At 36.9% G+C, this 20,826-nt stretch overlaps 1 pseudogene; it reads right to left on the minus strand.

Moving 5' to 3' along the window:
- The window catches only part of LOC149563969 (uncharacterized), a 102,002-nt pseudogene extending 90,304 nt beyond the window's left edge, over nt 1-11,698 (minus strand).
- Nucleotides 11,699-20,826: the final 9,128 nt, after the last annotated feature.

Here is a 20,826-nt window from a genome sequence, read left to right on the forward strand (position 1 = left end):
AGTATAGTTCCTTGATGAGGAACCACACTTGGGATCTTGTCCTTTTTCCTAAGGGAAGAAAACTTGTTCGATGCAAGTGGATCTACCAGACAAAATTTGCAAGCTTTGCTGGAGGTGCGGGATGCTACATCTTTTGGGGGGGCCTCTTCCTCTCACTTGGAGTCCTAATTTTCTTTGGGGAGTCTCTTTTCTCTCTCTTTTGGGGGAATTTTATGTACATGGGTACCTCATCAGGCTTGACTTGCCGGGACCCATTTCTACATCCACCTAAGCTTCGCTTATGGGGGGGTGTTAGTGTAGTTTTTCATTTTTTCTATTTTGATAGGTTTTTCTTACACTTTTAATAATCTCGCTTAGGTTAATAAAGCATGTCTTATTAGGTGAATGGTTGTGAGGTGTCACCTTCCTACATGCGAGCATCCATTAGCTATCTTGGGAAGATACTTTGCTATCTTTAGTCCAATAGATGGTTGCTCCTCATTGGTTGGTGTTGCCACCTCCTCCCTCTTCCTAGCCTATATAAGCATGCTACCTGGCTTGTATTTGTATCTCTTATTTTTGCATCCTCTTAATGTTATTTTGCTTCCAGCATTTGCATTACTCTCTTGGAGACTAACTCTATGATGCTATTTTGATTTTGTATCATTTGCATTCATAGTTTAGATATTTACTCTTTGCACTAGTTTTCTGGGTTATTAATCTTTTCAGATTCTAACAGTTTTACATCACAACCTAGGATTTAAGACTGTATATTCAATTGAATTTCCACTTGAACCGAAGTTCATCCATGCTTATCTAGGGTGGACAACTTAGAATCTTGGCACCATAGGCTCTTCCTTATAGTGAACTCACTTCTTGGGGCTACCAAGATTTGGTTCCCAAGGGGCATTACTTCCCTAGGGACTATTGTCTCTAATAAGGATGTGAGAATATGGGATGTCTTCATGGGCATTAGTGACCCCTTGAGCTAGTGGGCAGAAAGGATTTTGGTCTCTAAAACAAGGTATTTAGTGTGGTCATTTCATTTGGAAAGTGAATAATAAACTTCCTTAGAAGGTCTCCAAGCCCTAAGAACTAGGGTTTGATACACCACACAGATACTGGAGGAGAGCTATCACACAATAATACCATTGACATGACATTAATTGTATCAAGTCTATTATAGTGGTTGGAATGTTGAAACCTAGTTTTGGCCCATCACCACTTCAAGGTCGCTCCCTGGGGCTCACCAAGTGATGAGTCTTGTGTCCAAGATAGGCCTCTCCATAGAAATATCACAAATTTCTTTTGCACCCAAGATCTATGAATAATGAGGGGAGATGATATGTCCATGCAACTCCTAAAGTTCTAAACAATGCATAAACACCAAGTAGTATAGAAAGTTAATTTTGGTGAACCAAATAAATTGTTATCTAATCTACAAAAACCATGCATAGAGTTTGAACAAGCACACAAGTCTTCAACAACATCCTGTAAACAAGCATTAGTAGTTTTTCAATGAATGTGTTCTCCCAATGATTGCCACATATTATAAGTAGGCTATAGGGAAATGGTGTCAAATAAATACCTAGAAGCTTAAATCTTGAAGCCTGCCTAATTCATCAATTTTTGTCTCCATTTTATGGGTTTGTTTACTTTGAAGTCATTTAAATAAGGTTTATTTGGCTGAATGCAGTCTAGATGGGTTGTATGCTGGTTTTATTCTTGCTTTTAATTCACGCAATTATATAAATGCTTCAGTAAATCAGTAGGGTTTGTGAGTTCATAAAAGGGATAGTGCATAAGAATGGAGATGGGTGATTGCAGTTGATTAATTCTTATACAAGTTATTTGAATTAGATCTCTCGCCAATAGTCAATTTCTTTCCCAATGGATAAGGCACTGGTCCAATAAATCAGAAGTAAACAAGGATAAATTTTGCTGTTGCATATCAAGTCATCTTATAAAATCAAAATTATTTCAATCCTATTCAAGAATTATAAATGCTGGTCTCAACTCATTTATATCTAATTCCTAAGTCTTAGCTAGTTGTTATTTCCAAGAATATTTGTAAAATTTATGAGAATTATGACCAGATCTACTGATAAGGGATGTGTATAAGTTTGAGAGCATTGAAGAATTGAAGTGAGCTGTATATGTATGTGAAGGTAATAGATGAGAATCAGAATGAAACTAAGATAATTTCATACACAGTTGCATTAGAATTATCCCTAGGTATACTCGCCTTGGCTTAGCAGAGCCAGAAGAGTAGGAAATTATCGTTTGGTTTTATTGAAGTTGGAATATAGTGATTCATTCATACAGTTGATATTGGGAAGTGGCTAATCCCTAGATTGTGTGAGTCATTTCACTGTGATATTAAGCATTTTGTTGCTTGATAGTTTCAGCAGTTTGAAACACCAACAAGATACACACTACTCCTAATCATTCAAAGCACAAGCATGAGGGAAAAAATAAATAATTATTTATAGCAGGACTATGTATGAGAGAATATTACACAGCTTCAAGAGTATGAGCTGCGTCTTTAGCCAGAGATGATAAAGCAAATTGCTTCTTTTCTTCTTCTTTTTTCTCCCACACAAGCATACCCATCTGCATGTCATCTGCTAGAATCACTACATTACATTTTCTATTTTGGAGAGACAATTCCTTAAAATGGTACTTCTAGATTGCACCAGGAAAGCTTGTATAACTTATAACAATGCATCTCGTATAGTTTCCTCATAGTATTTACATTGTTGGGGCTCCAAACTCTACAATGAAGTTCTTTTGAAAACTTGCAAGCTAAGCTTCCTTTCTTCATTAAATAAAGTAATGAAAAAGACTCATGACTCAACAAGGTAATGTTGTGGATGCAAGCCATACAAAAAGATGAAAATAAACTACTAGAATGAAGAGGAAAGGAATGCAGATACAGATGTTCTACAATATATCAATCCTCCCAAAGATTGAGTTCTTATTTAATGTCTTGCAAAGCAATCTACAGTAAAATGGCCACAAACTTGTGTGAATTGGTCTAGATCAAAATCTGTCAAAGGTAATGCTGCTAATTTGAGTAAAAAAGAAAATGGGAGTAGCTATGGCATATTACATTCATTGTTTCCGATCCAGAGGTTTCTAACACCAAGACATCTCGAGATTCCCTGCATGCAAAAGAAATGCAAAAAATGAATAGTGCATTATATCAAAAATATAAATTTTCCACAGCTTTATCCTTGCACTTAAATATATGCTAACCCTGAACCTAAACATCATCTATAAAACAACATTGTGATCTGAAAGAATTAACAGTGGCTCTATTTTTTAAATTGCAATGAGTAGAAGAGAAAGATAAAATGTAAAAGCATTGAATAGGTTTGGAATCCACCTTTACAACTTTCTAATAGATAACAAACTTGGAATGATATCTAATGACTAGATTCTTGCCTCCTTTCCCCTATCCTATTGACGCTGCACCAAACTCCCGCCCATTGCAATCACAGTGTGCCCCAAAACAAAATTAATACTGTCGTGACCTTTTTTCTCATGTTCTGAAGGTCAAAATTTAAACAATTTTATCATAGTCAAATTTTGGTCAAAATTTTGACCATATCAAGCCCATTTTTTCAAAAAAAAAGAATTTAACAACCCAAATAGGCCTTTGTTCAAAAAATTTGGTCAAAAATGGGGGCCTAATGTACTAGTGAATTATAAGTGAAGAAGATGCTGATGAACAACAACAAGAAGGAGCAGATAGAAGAAAAGGCAATAAGCCCTAGTCATTACCTAGCTCCTCTAGGCATGACCAAGTGTCAGTACCAAGCAGCAGTAACGAAGACTTTGATCCCACACTCTCCTCCCTATTACCAAGAAAGACCAAGAGTCTTAGGGAGATTTACTAAGATGAAAGGTATGAAGATTATGATGAGAGTGTTAATTTTGCATTATTTTCTCATAGTGATCTAGTATATTTTGAAGAAGCTATTAAGGAGAAGAAATGGTGTAATACCATGAATGAGGAAATAGATGCTATAGAAAGGAATGAGACATGGGAGCTAACTGAATTGCCTCCAAAGAAACAAGTGATTGGAGTGAAATGGGTCTATAAGACCAAATGCAATGCTGAAGGCAAGATTGATAGGCATAAGGCAAGGCTGGTAGTCAAGGGCTACAAACAACAATATGGTAGAGACTATGATGAGACATATGCCCTTGTTGCAAGAATGGAAACCATGTGTGTTGTCATGTCAATTGTAGCTCAACACAAATGGAAGGTATTTCAAATGGATGTGAAGTCCACCTTCCTAAATGGTGTATTGAAAGAAGAAGTATATGTGGAGCAGCCACCTGGTTATGAAGTTATAGGTGAATAACACAAAGTATATAGATTGAAGAGAGCTCTTTATGGGCTCAAGAAAGCTCCACAGGCATGGTACAGCAGGATTGACTCATATTTGATAAGAAATGGTTTTAGCAAAAGCAATGGTGAGCCCACTCTTTACATCAAGGCATTAGATGGTAATGTATTGATTATTGTCTTGTATGTAGATGACTTAATTTTTACTGGAAATGACAAGGCTCTAATTGGTGAGTTCAAAGAGGCCATGAAAAATGAATTTGAAATGATAGGCTTAGGTCTCTTAAAATATTTTCTAGACATAGAAGTAAAACAAATGCATGATGGCATCTTCATCTCTCAAGAAAAATATGCAAGGCAGATCTTGGAGAGATTTAAAATGCAGAATAGTAAGGCAGCCCTCACACCAACAGCAATAGGTCTAAAGTTGAGCAAGGAAGACTCTAGCAAGAGAGTAGATCCAACACTATACAAGAGTATGGTTGGAAGTTTAATGTATTTGACTACAACTCGGCTAGACCTAATGCATTCAGTAAGTCTGATTTCTAGATTTATGGGAACACCAAAGGATTCCCATTGGCAAGCGAGAAAGAGGATCTTAAGGTATGTGAAAGGTACCAAGGGATTCAAAAAAATTTATACTGCAAATAATGAATTCAAGTTGATTGGTTACATTGATAGTGATTGGGCTGGAATTATAGATGATAGGAAGAGCACTTCCGGATACATATTTCATATGGGATCAGGTGCAATTTCATGGGCATCCAAGAAGCAATCTATTGTTGCTCAATCTACAGCAAAGGCTGAATATATACCAGCAAATGTAGCAACATGTCAAGCTATTTGGTTAAGGAGGATCTTGACAAATTTGAATGAAAGGCAAGAAGATGGAACCACAATTTATTGTGACAACATCTCATCAATTACATTGTCCAAGAATCTAGTCTTCCATGGGAGAAGCAAAGAGATCAGATATCACTTCATTAGAGAGTTGGTGGAGAATGGGAATATCAAAATGAATTTTTGTAAGTCTAAGCAGCAGCTAGCAGAGATTTTTACCAAGCCATTAAGCATTGGAACTTTTGTACACCTAAGAGAGTGTCTTGGTGTAGTTGATTTGGATTAGTAGTGATCCTTGTTTGTTTGGCTCGGGATAAAGGGGAGTGTTGGAATATTTATTACAGTTGGTCATTTCTCCCTAGAGCCAAATGCCCACCTACCTCCATGACAACTTGTAGAACGATCAAAAGAATTTATTGCTTGGTAGGTGAATTTTCAAATTTGCAAATGAGAGGGAAAACATTTTTTGGTAGAAGACAAAAGGAATGTTCTATTCCATTCGACCTATAGATAGACAAGGAGAAGAAGAAGTTGAAGTTACAGAGCAGAGAGAAGTTGCAGAGAAAGTGATCAGTAGATCCAGTTTGTTGCAGGGATAGAGGACATTTATTTCATCACTACAGTTGCACGTGCTTCTTTGTGTCATCCTATAAGTTCATAGTTTGTTGTTTGATTCAACCTGTTGAAGCAGTGATTGCTCCAAACATTGTAGTATGCAACCATTAGAGCTGTAAGTTTGAAGTTTTCCAGTTTGAAGTTTTAGGGTTTTCTAGTTGAAGCTGAATGCTCCCAGATTTTATAATGATTTAATCTAAGTTGAATAGTAAGCAAGCAGGCATACGTGAATCTATTGCTTCTTGTTCTTGCATTTGATAAGTTTATTTGTTGAGTATTTCAAGCTTTGGATCTCTGGTTTTAATGGTGAGAATATTTATTTCATAAGTCTGCACTCGGTATTGTCTTTGGTAGAAGTCATTCTCTGCAGTGGCTACTGAGTTCACTCGGTACCTTCTTCTATTGAGCTCACTCAATATATTGTGGCTACCGCGTTTCTCTTGTATTGAACTCACTCAGTATACTGTGGCTACCGAGTGGCTCTTCTACCGAGCTCACTCGACATTCTTTGGCTACCAAGTTGTTTGCTCTTCATTTATCGAGCTCACTCGGTAAACTCTCCTACCACTCGATTTCTTAGTGTTTACCGAGCAAAACTGTCACTCAGCAATTGTGAGTGCCAACAAATTTTTAGGTTTAGGATTGTGAATGATTTTGTTTTAATATTTCTCACACTCGTTTCTGCTCTCTTTCTTCTTTCAAAGCAATTTTCAACACTTGCTTGAGATTAAACTCTTCCTCTATACCCTCCTCACTTACACTCACGTCTTCCTCATGAATGTTGCCACTAGTCTTCTTCATTTCTTCTATGTTGCTATAGCTTTTATCGCCAACTTTCTCATTGTCGTTATCAATAGCCTCTTCCTTCTTTTTCTTCACATTACGTTCTTGAATAGCCTCGCTCTTCCTTTCAAGCGGCCACCTATCATCGATATAATACTCAACAATCTCTCTCAATGAAGGCCCATTGTTCTCCACTGGTTCGCATTTTTGAATGTCTTCTACCTTAACCCACTTTTTTAAAACCTCGAGATCGTCTCACTTCTGCATGAGTACATACAAAAAAAAATTTAAGTTTGTTATCAGAACCAATATTATTTTGTCCCAAGGAGATACTTACCACTTCAAGCAAAAACCATAAGATAGGATTAAAAAGAATCGTTCAAGGCATATCTTACTTTTACAAGAGTTGTAATGAGCTGCTTCCAATGCCATGAGTAGACGAAAACCCAAGCAATAAGTTGAACCTGTCATCCTGACAGTTGAATCACTTCTGGGCTTTCTGACAAAATATTCCATGCAAGCCGATGGTATGTCATCAAACATTTCCACTCTCGGGGAATTTTTCTACTGTGTGAGGATCACTTATGAATAAAGTGAAATGCATTCCTTTCTGTAGTTAATGCTTTCAAGTCCATCTGCCTTATCTCACTCTTCATATCTACTAGCTATCTTGGAGCATCTAAGATTTGCTCATGCTCATCTGAATACAACAAACGTCAATCTCTTACTACTATTGGCATGTCAAATAAAAGTTATATATTTACCTTGAGAATAGTAATATGTAAGATGAATCATTTTCCCTCAATACTAAATGTGATGATTACAAGGAGAAAAAGACTTAGGTAAGAGGAGATTAATATAATATTTATATAGAGCACTTGCACCTTGTTCAACGTTCGTTGACACACGATCTATTTCAATCATGGTTTCTTTTATTGTTGTGCCAGCTACACAGTTTGAATTAAAGGGGTTAATGAATTAGGATGAAAGTGTATTGTATGAAACATTGCGTAAATTTAAAATTCACTGTATTTGAATGATCATCACCTAGCTTCGAAATTGTTCCTTGCGGTCCCATTTTAGTGAAACCTAGTCGTGGAAGCAAGGTTACCAAGTTAGGGGCCACAGTAAATTTCATCACTCACTAGGGTCAAACATAGACCATTAATCTCTTATTTTCTGTCTAGCTTCAGAGGATTGCATTTGGAAAAATCTCACCTGGAAAGCTGGGCTCTCCTCTCTCTTTAGCTCCAGATTCTGTCAAAGATTTCGTTGCTTCTTCTCTGACTGCAATGACATTATTGGAATAAATAAAAGAAAAAGAGAAGGAAATTAGATAATAGAAATAAAATAACATCTTCATTAAAGCTAACTAACAATGAAATATATTGTATACTTTGAGTACTAAGAACTAATTACCGATAGTGAGGCTGAATTCAATGATGAAGCATCACTAGATTCAACTATTGATAAAAATTCACAATCCGATAAAGCAATATGTCGAAACGAACAAAACTCAAAGCAACAAGTAACCAAGATTCCAAGTAGCAATAGGTACTAAAATAAGAAATCTTTATAGGAGAAATTTTGAAATATTTTGTAAACCAAGGAATTTATTAGGAGGTTCTCATCTTATCTCCAGCTCATGCAAGTGATGAGTTACACCATTCATGTCCATCACTAAGAGCATGATATTTATGGAAGAAAACAAGAGGTGCATGCATCAAAGTTCTTGCCTTCATGTTTTTATGGTTGGCTGAAGTAGTATTGCATGAAGTAGAAATTAAATTAGTTACAATTTTTAGTAAAAACTTGAACACTTCAATCATATAATTGGAAAAGAAGGAAAATATAGACTTGTAGATAGAAAGGAAGGAAAATATAGATTTATAAATAGAAAGGAAGTATACAAAGAGAGCTAAAAGAAAGAATGATATGTTATTATAAGGATAAGTAAAGGTAGAATAATAAAGAGAATTGAAGAGAATTTGAAAAATATTAATAATTTTATTATTTTAAGAAATATATAAATAACAATAAAAATTATATTACATGAATGAACTACTCATTTCTACTAATTCAATTATAAGTTGAAATATTTAATTTTAAAAAAATGTTGATTACTTAAATCAAAGTACCAAAATATATAGTAAGTTTGAGGGGTAGTGTTAATGTTATAAAACAAATTGAGCAAAATTGTACAATAGTAGCTAGTAAAACATAGTGTAAACTTTTTTAAAATAACATTTTACAATTGTTAAAAATAAATATCAATGTAAAAACTAATAAGAAATATATATAAAATAAGAAATAAAAAACATTTAACTTGGTAAGATAGCTAGTCAAATATAGTGTAACTTAAAAAAATTAATATTTTACAAATTACAAAAATAAATATCAACATAAAACTAATAATAAATATATTTAAAATAAGAAATATTAAATATTTAATTCTAAAGTATCTAAATTATACAACTTAAAAAATATTTAACTCTATAAATTAATATGACTTATTCTTCATAAACTATCTTAAATAATAAATGTATTTAAAATAAGAAATATAAAAAATTTAACTCTATATTTGATTAAAATATCTATATTTGAACTTGGTAACAAAAATAGATAGTGATAATTAATATTGATTAGACATTCATTTGTGAGGTGGAAGATAAAAATGACTATTTTTAAAAAAGTTAATCCACTTGTCACAAATGTAGAAAATATAAAGTTGTAATTAATGCATTCATTAATACATGATAGAGATGTTAGAAAATATATTTATTTTTGTTGGAGAAAATTGAATTTTTTCATTGCCAAAAATAGAATAGTCCAATAGAATAAATGAAAAATATGATTTATAAAATAATAATAAATTAGAAAAAGATACAAATATTTGAATTTTTTTTTAATCTTTCAAATCCTATGAATTGATTGGTTAGTTAAATTGAAAAATTGAATTGAATGAAAACAATAGTATCCTATGGAAGGCAAGAACTAATAGTAAGTTTGAAAGCAATTTGTGATCAAGGAGGAAAAAATAGATTGATTAATTTTTCCCTATATTCTCTCATCCACTTACATAAAATCTAATCAAAGGAAGGCCATATGATCAAGCCTATGAGTGAAAAGATAGATTTTATTTAGTGAATTTAAAGATTACGTTACATATACTTAAAAACTAATATAAGTAAGGCCACTGGATCAAGCCTATGAGTGAAAAGATAGATTTTATTTAGTGAATTTATAGATTATGTATGAGACTAAATTGAACATAGAGTGTATAAATATTTTTAACAATAACATAGATTCATATTAGGCTTAGGATGACAAAACAATTATAGATTTTAATAGATGAATGTTAAATTAAAATTTGTGTAGGAAAATGTCTATATAGAATAACTATTAGGGGTTCCTTGTAGATTCATATTTAGTTCATAATATAATTATTATGACAAATAAAAATGTACATTCCTTTATAAAGATCAACAAAAATGTTCACACTTGAATCATGTGTTGTGATGATTTAATCTTTACTAAAAGCCTTTTAAATTGAGAAGATATGTTTAAATTAGTTATGACAAATATAGGTAAAAAAATAGTTTTAGAATTAATAAGATAATTTCTAAGAATTGCACTTGTAGAACAAGAAAATAATATTTCTATTTGTCAATCTAGTATATGAGAACACATTGGAGATATTCAATATGTTGACTTATAAATAAACACCAACACTAGTTGCACTAATAACCAAAATATAGATCAAAACAAAATACCCAATATTAATCTAAGAATGTTGAAAACCCAGTATTATGTACTTCATAGCTACACTAACTTAAACATCACACACAAAGGACTGATTCTTAGGCCGAAAGTATTAATGGTCGATGTTAACTAATTTTTTGCCATTGCCACAAAGACAATTTTAGTTTAAAAATCAAGAATTATGAAACCACCCCAAAAAAAATTAAGACAATTTTACTCATAGAATAAGTTATGTGATAGAATATCAAAATTGATAAATTAACAACATTAATTTGAAGATACATAATATTGTGAGAAATGTTGTTCGATAATACTTGTTATACAGTGATCAATGAAAATATCTATTTGAAATTGTGCAAATCTGAATTTTCAGATAGATAAAATCATGCATTCATTTTCAGAAATCATATTGGATTTTCTATTCCTTCAAGAAAATCAAATTCATACTTAAACGTGTAGCTGGATGAAAAAAAAAGTGACAAACTCCCCTTGTTGAGTCAGATGCATATACCTACTTTGGTTTGATTTGGAATAGAAGGTCCAATTTGAAATTTTGGGTTCACTCTTCTTCACCCGTGAGTATTGTGTATTCTTTTTTGTGCTACTGAGTCAGTAGACCCTTTTCTACCGTCCCACATGCCCAGCTGGCCCTGTAAAAACTTGTCAGACTCTAAGTCACTTGGGTCAGGCAGGTCTAGCGGCAATTGGATTATCTTCCTTAAATATTTCTCTGCTATGTCCCGATTCGACTCATCAGATTTGTTTTTCTTGCAGTCCCCGAACTTGTTTATGATTGCACTTTCAATCATGCTCTTATCCATCCCCAAAATAACGTTGATCTCACAACTAGCCAAAACCAGATGCACAACTGACAATATCTGCTAATTAAAGTTATTGTAGAAATTTAGAAAACTAAATAATAATAAAAGGTAAGAACCAGAAGTATCGCAAGTACCATGTTTGCTTTGAAGTTATACCTCCAGAATGACATTTTCTTCACAACGATTGAGATCATCGACAAAGACAACTATTCTAAGACTATCTTTGAAAGCAGGGGGCATCTTGCAAATCTCTGTATGTGGAACATAGTTACCTTTCCAGCTAAATGTAATGCAGCATATAGGCATACTTCTGTATTTAAGATCTTTTATATCTTTGCTGTGGACTCTATCCAATAGAAACCATACAATAATAGTGAGCCAGATGGACACCAGTAATGCAAGAAAACATGGCAGGATCACTCCAAAGCAGATTATGTTTCTATGGGTTGTCCAATTCTAACTCCAACTTGTCCTCAGCTTCTGCGCCAAAGTCATTGTCGCCTCGAATTCTTTTGTGATTTCTACAGCTAGTCCCACCCATGCTTCGGATTCATTTCTGTAGTGCCAGGCATTATAATGTACAGTCAACACAGAAGGCATAGTTCCCTACAACCAGTCTTCCTCCCATTACAATATTGCATGGAAGCTTTGTAAGGAAACTTGGCAAGAAAGAATATAGCCATTTCCACATAACTCATAATAAATCTGAAATAATCACAGAATTAAAATCCACATGCAAGAGAATAGACAACATACCCACAAAAATCTGACATAAGATATACCCTGGGAAACCCTCATTGAGGGAAAAATCCAGCCTCCAAAAGCATCCATCACCATGTATTATTCAGCAAAAATATCATTTCCATACAACCATGGAAGCCTTCATGGTCATAGCCACAACCGAACAAACTATGTGAACAAGCATGAATCCACACATCCCATGCCATGCTTCCAACCTTCACAAATGCTCCCTTGGCTAACCTGTCAAGCCTTGTCCCGCTCGACTCTTGCCTTTCTCACTCTTACTCTTTGTCACTCTACAACAACTACCCTTGTGGCTACTTATATAGTAGCAATTTCCACAAAACCACCAAGTGGTATTACATAAACCATGTGCTAAAACCATGTGCTACCTAACCCACTGACCCCACATTTAATATTGGGCATTTAATTCTTTTTTCCAATATTAAATAATTACATGAAATATTATCACAATGTTACAATACAACTCATCAAGAATATTTCATGAAAATCTTTACATGTTGCACGTCCATCTAGGTACAACATTACATAATAAAATATAACAATATTATGCAATGTGTGCAACACCCATTATCTCAACAATCTCCCACTTGTTGTATACATTGCATAGGGTCAATCCGTAGCCACATAAACGAACAAGGGAACAATCCCTCCCTGTAATGTCCCCATTTTAGCAGTTGACCAAGTGTGTGTGCGTTAGCCTTGTTCTACATGGTCCCGAAGGCTAACGAAGGGTTTAATGGGATCTTGGAGTGTTTTGGCCTAGTCATTTTCAGTTTGGGCCAAAATGAAGTTGATTTACTCAGTTTCAGGCATACTTACTATTTTTAGTAAGTCGGCAGGACACAGTGCAGGTCAATTTTGGTGATTGGATTCGATACTCCTCGGTGAGAGCTTTTCGATGAGCTATCACTCGCATTATTCGGAGTTCGATTGCTAATACATTTTAATGCCTGAAGTTTTATTAAAGTAACGTCTAATTTAATTGTAAAATATTAAAGTGTTAATTTAATATTTATTTTATGGTGATGTGTACCCAAGGGAGACATAAGGGGTATTTTAATATATGTTTTATATTACACATCTTTTATCCCACATTGCCCATATGAGTTGAGCGGACCCGTGGGAATAGAATAAAAGGAAGCATCTGTGGCTTCATTAGGCAGGTTGAATATGAGAAGAAATTGGTATGTGAGTTGCAGCTCAGTTCTTGGCATTTGAGGACGTCTATCCTCTCTTGTAACATTATAGACGTCATTCCCTTGGGGTTTGGCCTTTGGAATTCTTTGTTTTTGGCTTCATTATCAGGCAGTTTAGTTGCATTTCCGGCTATAGGCAGATTTGGTATTTTGCTCATATCTTCTTCACTACTTGTCCGACGCTTATGCCGCTTTGAGGGAATGGTATTACGAAGGTAGTGGACTGATTGAAGGACAAAGTATTGTAGCAGCAAGTTCGTAAGCATGGGCTGGAGTATTATGACAATATTGCTGAAGTAATTAGTGAGTTGATAAATCTGCCATGTATTTGGTTTTATGAATTCTGAAAATAACATTTTATTAGCAGCAGTTCATTTCCACTTTGCATATTATTGTAGTTCCTTTCTTGTTTATGTTGTATGATACCAATTCCATGCATGAAACACAACAAACAAATAAACGTTTGATTTCCGGAGTTATAAGGGGTTTTAAGAAGTTGAATGCAAACTGTTTGACATAATTCCTTTCAGCAATTTGGTTTAGTTTTTTGGGACATCCAGGGGTGCCCATTACAGTGGTATCAGAGCTATAAGTCCTGCCATCCTGTGGAGGTCTTATAGGGAATTTGGAACAGCCGGATAGAGGGAAAAAGTAAGTAAAAAAACACAGGCTAAGCATTTATGTTTGAGCATGCGACAGGGGTCTTATAATTTCTGCGATACCAGAGCAAGACAAAATAGGATTTCAGACTTGCAAAGCAAACAGTCTAGTACATCCGTGCAGGGGGACATTGAATTCAACCATACAGACACAGAGGAGATATTCTGTGATCAGGACAATAATATGGGTGATCGAGATGACAGGAATACAGGATTAGGCGGAGGCAAAAATGCTGGTCCAGATCAGGAGGAGGTACTGTTCCGACAGTTACTGGATACATTAGAGCAGGGGCAGCGTATGCAGCAGGAGCAGAATAAGCGAATGGACATGATGTTGCAGCTCATGGCTAGACAGATCGGTGTCAATATTAATCCAGGTGATGCCAACAACAGAAACAATAACAACGGTGGAAACAATAACCATGAAGGCCAAGGCAACAACAATGATCCTGAGAATAACATTAATGGTAATAATGGACACGGCAATAATGGGAATGAGGCTGATAACTTTAGACACGTTGCACGCCCAGCACGGACTGCGAGCTCGAGACCTCTTCTACCCACTTTTCTACCTAGAGATCCGGTTCATCTAGTAAACGAACTACAGATTACCGAGTTACAGGATCAGTTCAGGAGGGACTGGGAGGCTAGTGGACCAGAGTTTCAGGCGGATATTTCTCTTATAGATTATATGGACTTGAGGATGAGACACATGCCTAAAGCAGGAGGGAGGAATCAAAACTTTGAGCTGAGGAAGAAAGTTGGAAAACTTTCTTTACCTTATTATGATGCTTCAGGGAAGATGACTGCACGAGCTTGGGTGCAGAAGGTAGATACATACTTGCAGCTTAATCCTATGCCTGAGGAGGAGGCTATCAAGTATGCGGCTATGCACTTGGATGGCGTTGCACATGAATGGTGGCATCATGGCATGGTGACTTTGGGGCATAATCAGATTACATCCTATGAGGAATTCACCGAAACATTGATTGGGAGATTTGACACTAAGGATCCCGAGTTACATTTCAAGGAGCTAGCACAGTTAAAACAGTCAGGTTCTATGGATGCTTACATTGCCGAGTTTCAGCGCTTGTCTGTACTTGTTACTGATATCTCTCCTAGGAGATTGGTGGTGTTATTTTGTGATGGTCTTGCTGATCCATTACGAGGTTGGGTGAAGGGACATGATCCACTCAGGTTAGCTGAAGCAACTAAAAAGGCACGAGATTTAGCCCCTTCGGTATACAAAGGAAAAAACTATTCAACAGATTCTTCCTACCGCAAGGACAAAGACAAAAAATCATTTCAGAAAGAGTATAGCAAACCCAAAGAAGGATCAAAAGGACTAGACAATGAAACCTTGAATGAACTTCGAAAGAAGAAGTTGTGCTTCCATTGTAGAGAGCCTTGGGACTTATCTCATAAATGTTCTCTCAAGGCTAAGGCAAATCAAATGGAGTATTTTTCAGCAGAAGAGTCAGAGTCAGAAGGGGAGGATCAGCACTCCGATTCAGATGAGGGTAACACTATAGAGGAGAGCAACATTCCTAAGGATGATAGATCGTTGGCACGCTTGACAGGGGCCCAAAAGGCAATCACATTTAAGGTCAGGGGTACTATCCAGGGGTAGAAAGTGATATCTCTTATTGACACTGGGGCTACACATAACTTCATAGATGCACAGTTGTTAGCCAAGAGAGGGTTACAGACAGAGGAGCATGATGGGTTTAGATTCATGGTGGCTAACGGTGATAAGTTATCATGCACTCGAAAGATATCTAATCTTCGCATCAGGTTTGGAGATGGCTACAAGTTGGAAGATGAGTTCTATGTTGTGGACATGGGAGATTATGATGTCATCCTCGGCATGACATGGATGGCTTCACTAGTTGAGTTCACACTCAATCTAGCGAAATTGGAGATGAGATTCCAGCATGAGGGGAGAACTGTGGTACTTAGAGGGCTTTCAGATGGAGGTTGCAGAATAGTGTCCTTGAGGAGAATGCAGAGACTTTTTCGTCATGATGACATAGAGTGGGCGGCAGAGTGCCACATTATGCCAACTTCACCAGAGCCACAAGAAAAGAGTCATCCACTAGATGTCCAGAAGATACTTGATAGACACGCTAAAGTATTTAGCGATATTCCTTATGGGGTTCCTCCTGACAGAGGGATGGAACATGTTATTGAGCTCGAGGAGGGAGCCAAACTAGTTATGATTACTCCCTATCGTCATCCTAAGAAACACAAGGATGAGATAGAGAAGGCGATTAAGGATTTGTTGGAGATGGGGCATATCAGGCCCAGTAAGAGCCCTTTTGCTTCAGCAATAGTATTGGTAAAGAAGAAGGATGGGACAATGCGCATGTGCATCGATTACAGGGCACTGAATAAGAAAACAATTAAAAATAGGTATCCCATTTCTAGGATTGATGAGCTGATTGATGAGTTGCATGGGGCATGCTTCTTCACCAAAATTGATTTGCGATCTAGATACCATCAGATCAGGATGAGAGCAAAGGACATTGAGAAAACAGCCTTCCGATGTCACTATGGCCACTTTGAGTTCATGGTTATGCCATTTGGTCTAACCAATGCACCTGCTATATTTCAAAGTTGTATGTACCAGGTATTCAGGAAGCAGCTGAGGAGATTTGTCTTGATCTTCTTTGATGACATCTTGGTCTTCAGTAAGACCTGGGAGGAGCACTTACATCATCTGGAGGAGGTGTTATCTATTCTGGAGAGAGAGTCATTGTATGCCAAGGAATCTAAATGTGAGTTTGGCATGACTGAGCTCCTTTACCTGGGGCATATCATTAGTGCAGATGGTGTTCGGGTTGATCCCGAAAAGATTAGAGCTATTGTAGAGTGGCCTACTCCCACAAACCTTACACAACTTAAGGGATTCTTTGGTTTATGTGGTTTTTATAGAAGGTTTGTTAAGGGATTCTCACAGATTGCTACACCCTTGACAGATCTTACCAGGAAAGGAGCCTTCGTGTGGACAGGGGCAGCACAGAGGTGTTTTGAGCATTTCAAGCAGGTAATGTCTTCATGTCCAGTTCTAGCTCTACCGGATTTCACGAAGCCTTTTGAGCTTCATTGTGATGCATCTGGTGATGGGATTGGAGCAGTATTGATGTAGGAGAAGCATCCCATTGCATTCGAGAGTAGGAAGCTCCGAAGAGTTGAGAAAAGTTATTCTATCTATGACCGGGAGATGTTGGCCATAATGCATGCATTGGCCAAATTTTGATCATATTTGGTAGGTGGACGTTTTGTGATCAAGACTGATCACAACAGTATTAAATACTTCATGAGCCAGCGTGATCTTAATGACCGGCAAATAAAATGGGTGACTAAATTGCAGGCTTATGACTTTGACATAGAGTTTGTCAAAGGTAAGAAAAATGTGGTGGCTGATGCCTTATCTCGGAGACCTCACTTATGTGCTCTGGCAGAGATTTCAGGAGATTGGAGAGATCGGATTATAGCAGAGTATGTCGGAGATGCTTGGGCTTCTGGATTGATTTCAGGTACCATACAGGATGATCGCTATGAGGTGATAGATGGATTGATCAGAGTTCAGGACAGGGTTTATTTGATTCCATCATCACATTTGAGAGAGGCGATACTGAAGGCATTTCATGATGCACCCACAGCTGGACATCCGGGGGTCTTCAAGACCTACAGGCAGATCCGAGAGCGGTTTTCATGGAAAGGGCTCAAGGATGATGTTCAGAGGTATGTCAAGGAGTGTGTGGTTTGTCAACAGAATAAGGGAGAACACACATTTCCTACAGGTTTATTACAGCACTTGCCCATTCCTGATAGGAAATGGGAAAGTATTTCGATGGACTTCATCACTGGTTTACCACGAGTACAGGGAAGGGATTGCATCTATGTGGTGGTGGACCGCTTGACAAAGTTTGCTCACTTCATTGCTATTCCGTCCACTTACACAGCAGCACAGGTGGCAGAGCTTTTCTTTAAAGAGATATTCAGGTTACATGGGTTGCCCAGATTCATTGTCAGCGACCGGGATAGTAAGTTTATGAGTGTTTTTTGGCAAGAGTTGTTTAGGTTGTGTGGTACAGATCTTACACCTAGCACTAGTTATCATCCGCAAATAGATGGGCAAACAGAGATTGTGAATAAATGGGCGGAAGGATATTTGAGGAACTATGTAACTACACAACAAAAGGCTTGGATCAGATGGTTGCATATGGGAGAGTATTGTTATAACACCACTTATCATATGTCCATCAAGATGACTCCTTTCATGGCACTCTATGGTTATGAAGCACCTAGCTTCATGGATTTAGTTTTGGGGGACAGTAGAGTGCCCAAAGCCAAAAACTTATTGCAGGATAGTCAAGACATCCTGAAAGTGCTCAAAGAGAATATACAACAGGCCCAGAATCAACAGAAATTGTATGTTGATCAGCACCGAATAGAGCGCAGCTTCGAGGTAGGGGATATGGTTTACTTGAGGCTACAACCATATAGACAGTCATCGCTCAAGAAGAGCGGAGCTGAAAAGTTGAAACCTAGATTTTATGGTCCATACAGGGTGATTCGCAAAGTGGGCAAAGTCGCCTATGAGCTTGAGCTTCCAGAAGGCAATCGAGTGCACAATGTGTTTCATGTGTCTAGGCTTAAGAAAGCCATTGGTCAGAGTATAGTGCCTTCTGCAGATTTACCCCCTTTGGATGAGGAGGGGAAGCTTGTGTTAGTACCTGAGGCTATTCTAGATACCAGAGAGAGGAAGCTTAGAAGCAGGATAGTGAAGGAGTATTTGGTCAGATGGAAAGACCTGCCGGAGGAAGATTCTACATGGGAGAGTGAGCAGGTTATTCAGCAGGCTGGACTGAGATTGCTTGAGGACAAGCAATTTCAAGGGGGGCGGACTGTAATGTCTCCATTTTAGCAGTTGACCAAGTGTGTGTGCGTTAGCCTTGTTCTACATGGTCCCGAGGGCTAACGAAGGGTTTAATGGGATCTTGGAGTGTTTTGGCCTAGTCATTTCCAGTTTGGGCCAAAATGAAGTTGATTTACTCAGTTTCAGGCATACTTACTATTTTTAGTAAGTTGGCAGGACACAGTGCAGGTCAATTTTGGTGATTGGATTCGATACTCCTCGGTGAGAGCTTTCCGATGAGCTATCACTCGCATTATTCGGAGTTCGATTGCTAATACATTTTAATGCCTGAAGTTTTATTAAAGTAACGTCTAATTTAATTGTAAAATATTAAAGTGTTACTTTAATATTTATTTTATGGTGATGTGTACCCAAGGGAGACATAAGGGGTATTTTAATATATGTTTTATATTACACATCTTTTATCCCACATTGCCCATATGAGTTGAGCGGACCCGTGGGAATAGAATAAAAGGAAGCATCTGTGGCTTCATTAGGCAGGTTGAATATGAGAAGAAATTGGTATGTGAGTTGCAGCTTAGTTCTTGACATTTGAGGATGTCTATCCTCTCTTGTAACATTCTAGACGTCATTCCCTTGGGGTTTGGCCTTTGGAATTCTTTGTTTTTGGCTTCATTATCAGGTAGTTTAGTTGCATTTTCGGCTACAGGCAGATTTGGTATTTTGCTCATATCTTCTTCACTACTTGTCCGATGCTTATGCCGCTTTGAGGGAATGGTATTACGAAGGTAGTGGACTGATTGAAGGACAAAGTATTGTAGCAGCAAGTTCGTAAGCATGGGCTGGAGTATTATGACAATATTGCTGAAGTAATTAGTGAGTTGATAAATCTGCCATGTATTTGGTTTTATGAATTCTGAAAATAACATTTTATTAGCAGCAGTTCATTTCCACTTTGCATATTATTGTAGTTCCTTTCTTGTTTATGTTGTATGATACCAATTCCATGCATGAAACACAACAAACAAATAAACGTTTGATTTTCGGAGTTATAAGGGGTTTTAAGAAGTTGAATGCAAACTGTTTGACATAATTCCTTTCAGCAATTTGGTTTAGTTTTTTGGGACATCCAGGGGTGCCCATTACACTCCCAGCACATCCACCATCACAGATCAAAATACAACAAGTGCTCCATCCTAGTACCCGCAACAAAACCAAAGTATCCAGCATCTCAAACATGAATGATCTCACCTCCTATTATGCCACTGCCACGGGACATACATAGAAGCCATCCAAAGAGAAAGCCACCCAACCTGTCGCATTAGAAGATCATAAAATACTGTACCAACTAAAATTCCAAGCACAAAAATTTGATCCACAGGTAATCACATGTATCTATAGTTGTCAAAATATCCATAGCTGAAATAACACCCACAGCAAGTGCTAAACCCATCCAACTACCCATACCTTCAAAAGGTATAACAAGTGAATCTCATATCACTGACATATCCAATCTATAACCTACAATCACAAGTCTCAAGAGCAATACCTGCCACATATATACCAGGAAGCTCCCACTACAAAAGATAATGTCAAATCTATAACCAATCCACTCAACACATCTCAAAGAAGTGAATCCATGTAGTATCAAAGATATCCACAATACATAAATGGATATCCTGCAAAAAAAAACTCTCATAACAAGTCTCCAATGCTCTCCCAAGTTCTCCACAACCAACAGATGAAAGAGAAAGAAATAATCATGTCATCTCTCACATGACATACATGAGCACAAACTAGTGATCACAGTCTCCAACCAATCTCAAATCCAATGTAGGCAAAAATAAACATCCAAGAAGATAACCAAGACCAAAGAAACCATGCAAATCATAACCTTTATTATGTCCTTCTACACACACCTCTAGATGCAAACTGTGCAAGTATGATCTCCTCCATTAAACCCCAACAAGAAGCCTCAACAACACCCAAACCATACCATATAACTCATCATGGATGTAAGCCTCTCACAAGAAGATCAAACTCATAAACCATTCCTAAACCAAGGAATATGCCCAATATAAAACCATCTCCCAAACTCAACCAGCATAACAACATATGCAAATGGAGATAACCAATGCTAAACCATCTCTCAAATGAACCATCT

The sequence above is a fragment of the Cupressus sempervirens genome, chromosome 4 (genome assembly GCF_028749045.1).
Source record: "Cupressus sempervirens isolate cs-2001-9-10 chromosome 4, ASM2874904v1, whole genome shotgun sequence".
NCBI classification, from domain to species: Eukaryota; Viridiplantae; Streptophyta; class Pinopsida; order Cupressales; family Cupressaceae; genus Cupressus; species Cupressus sempervirens.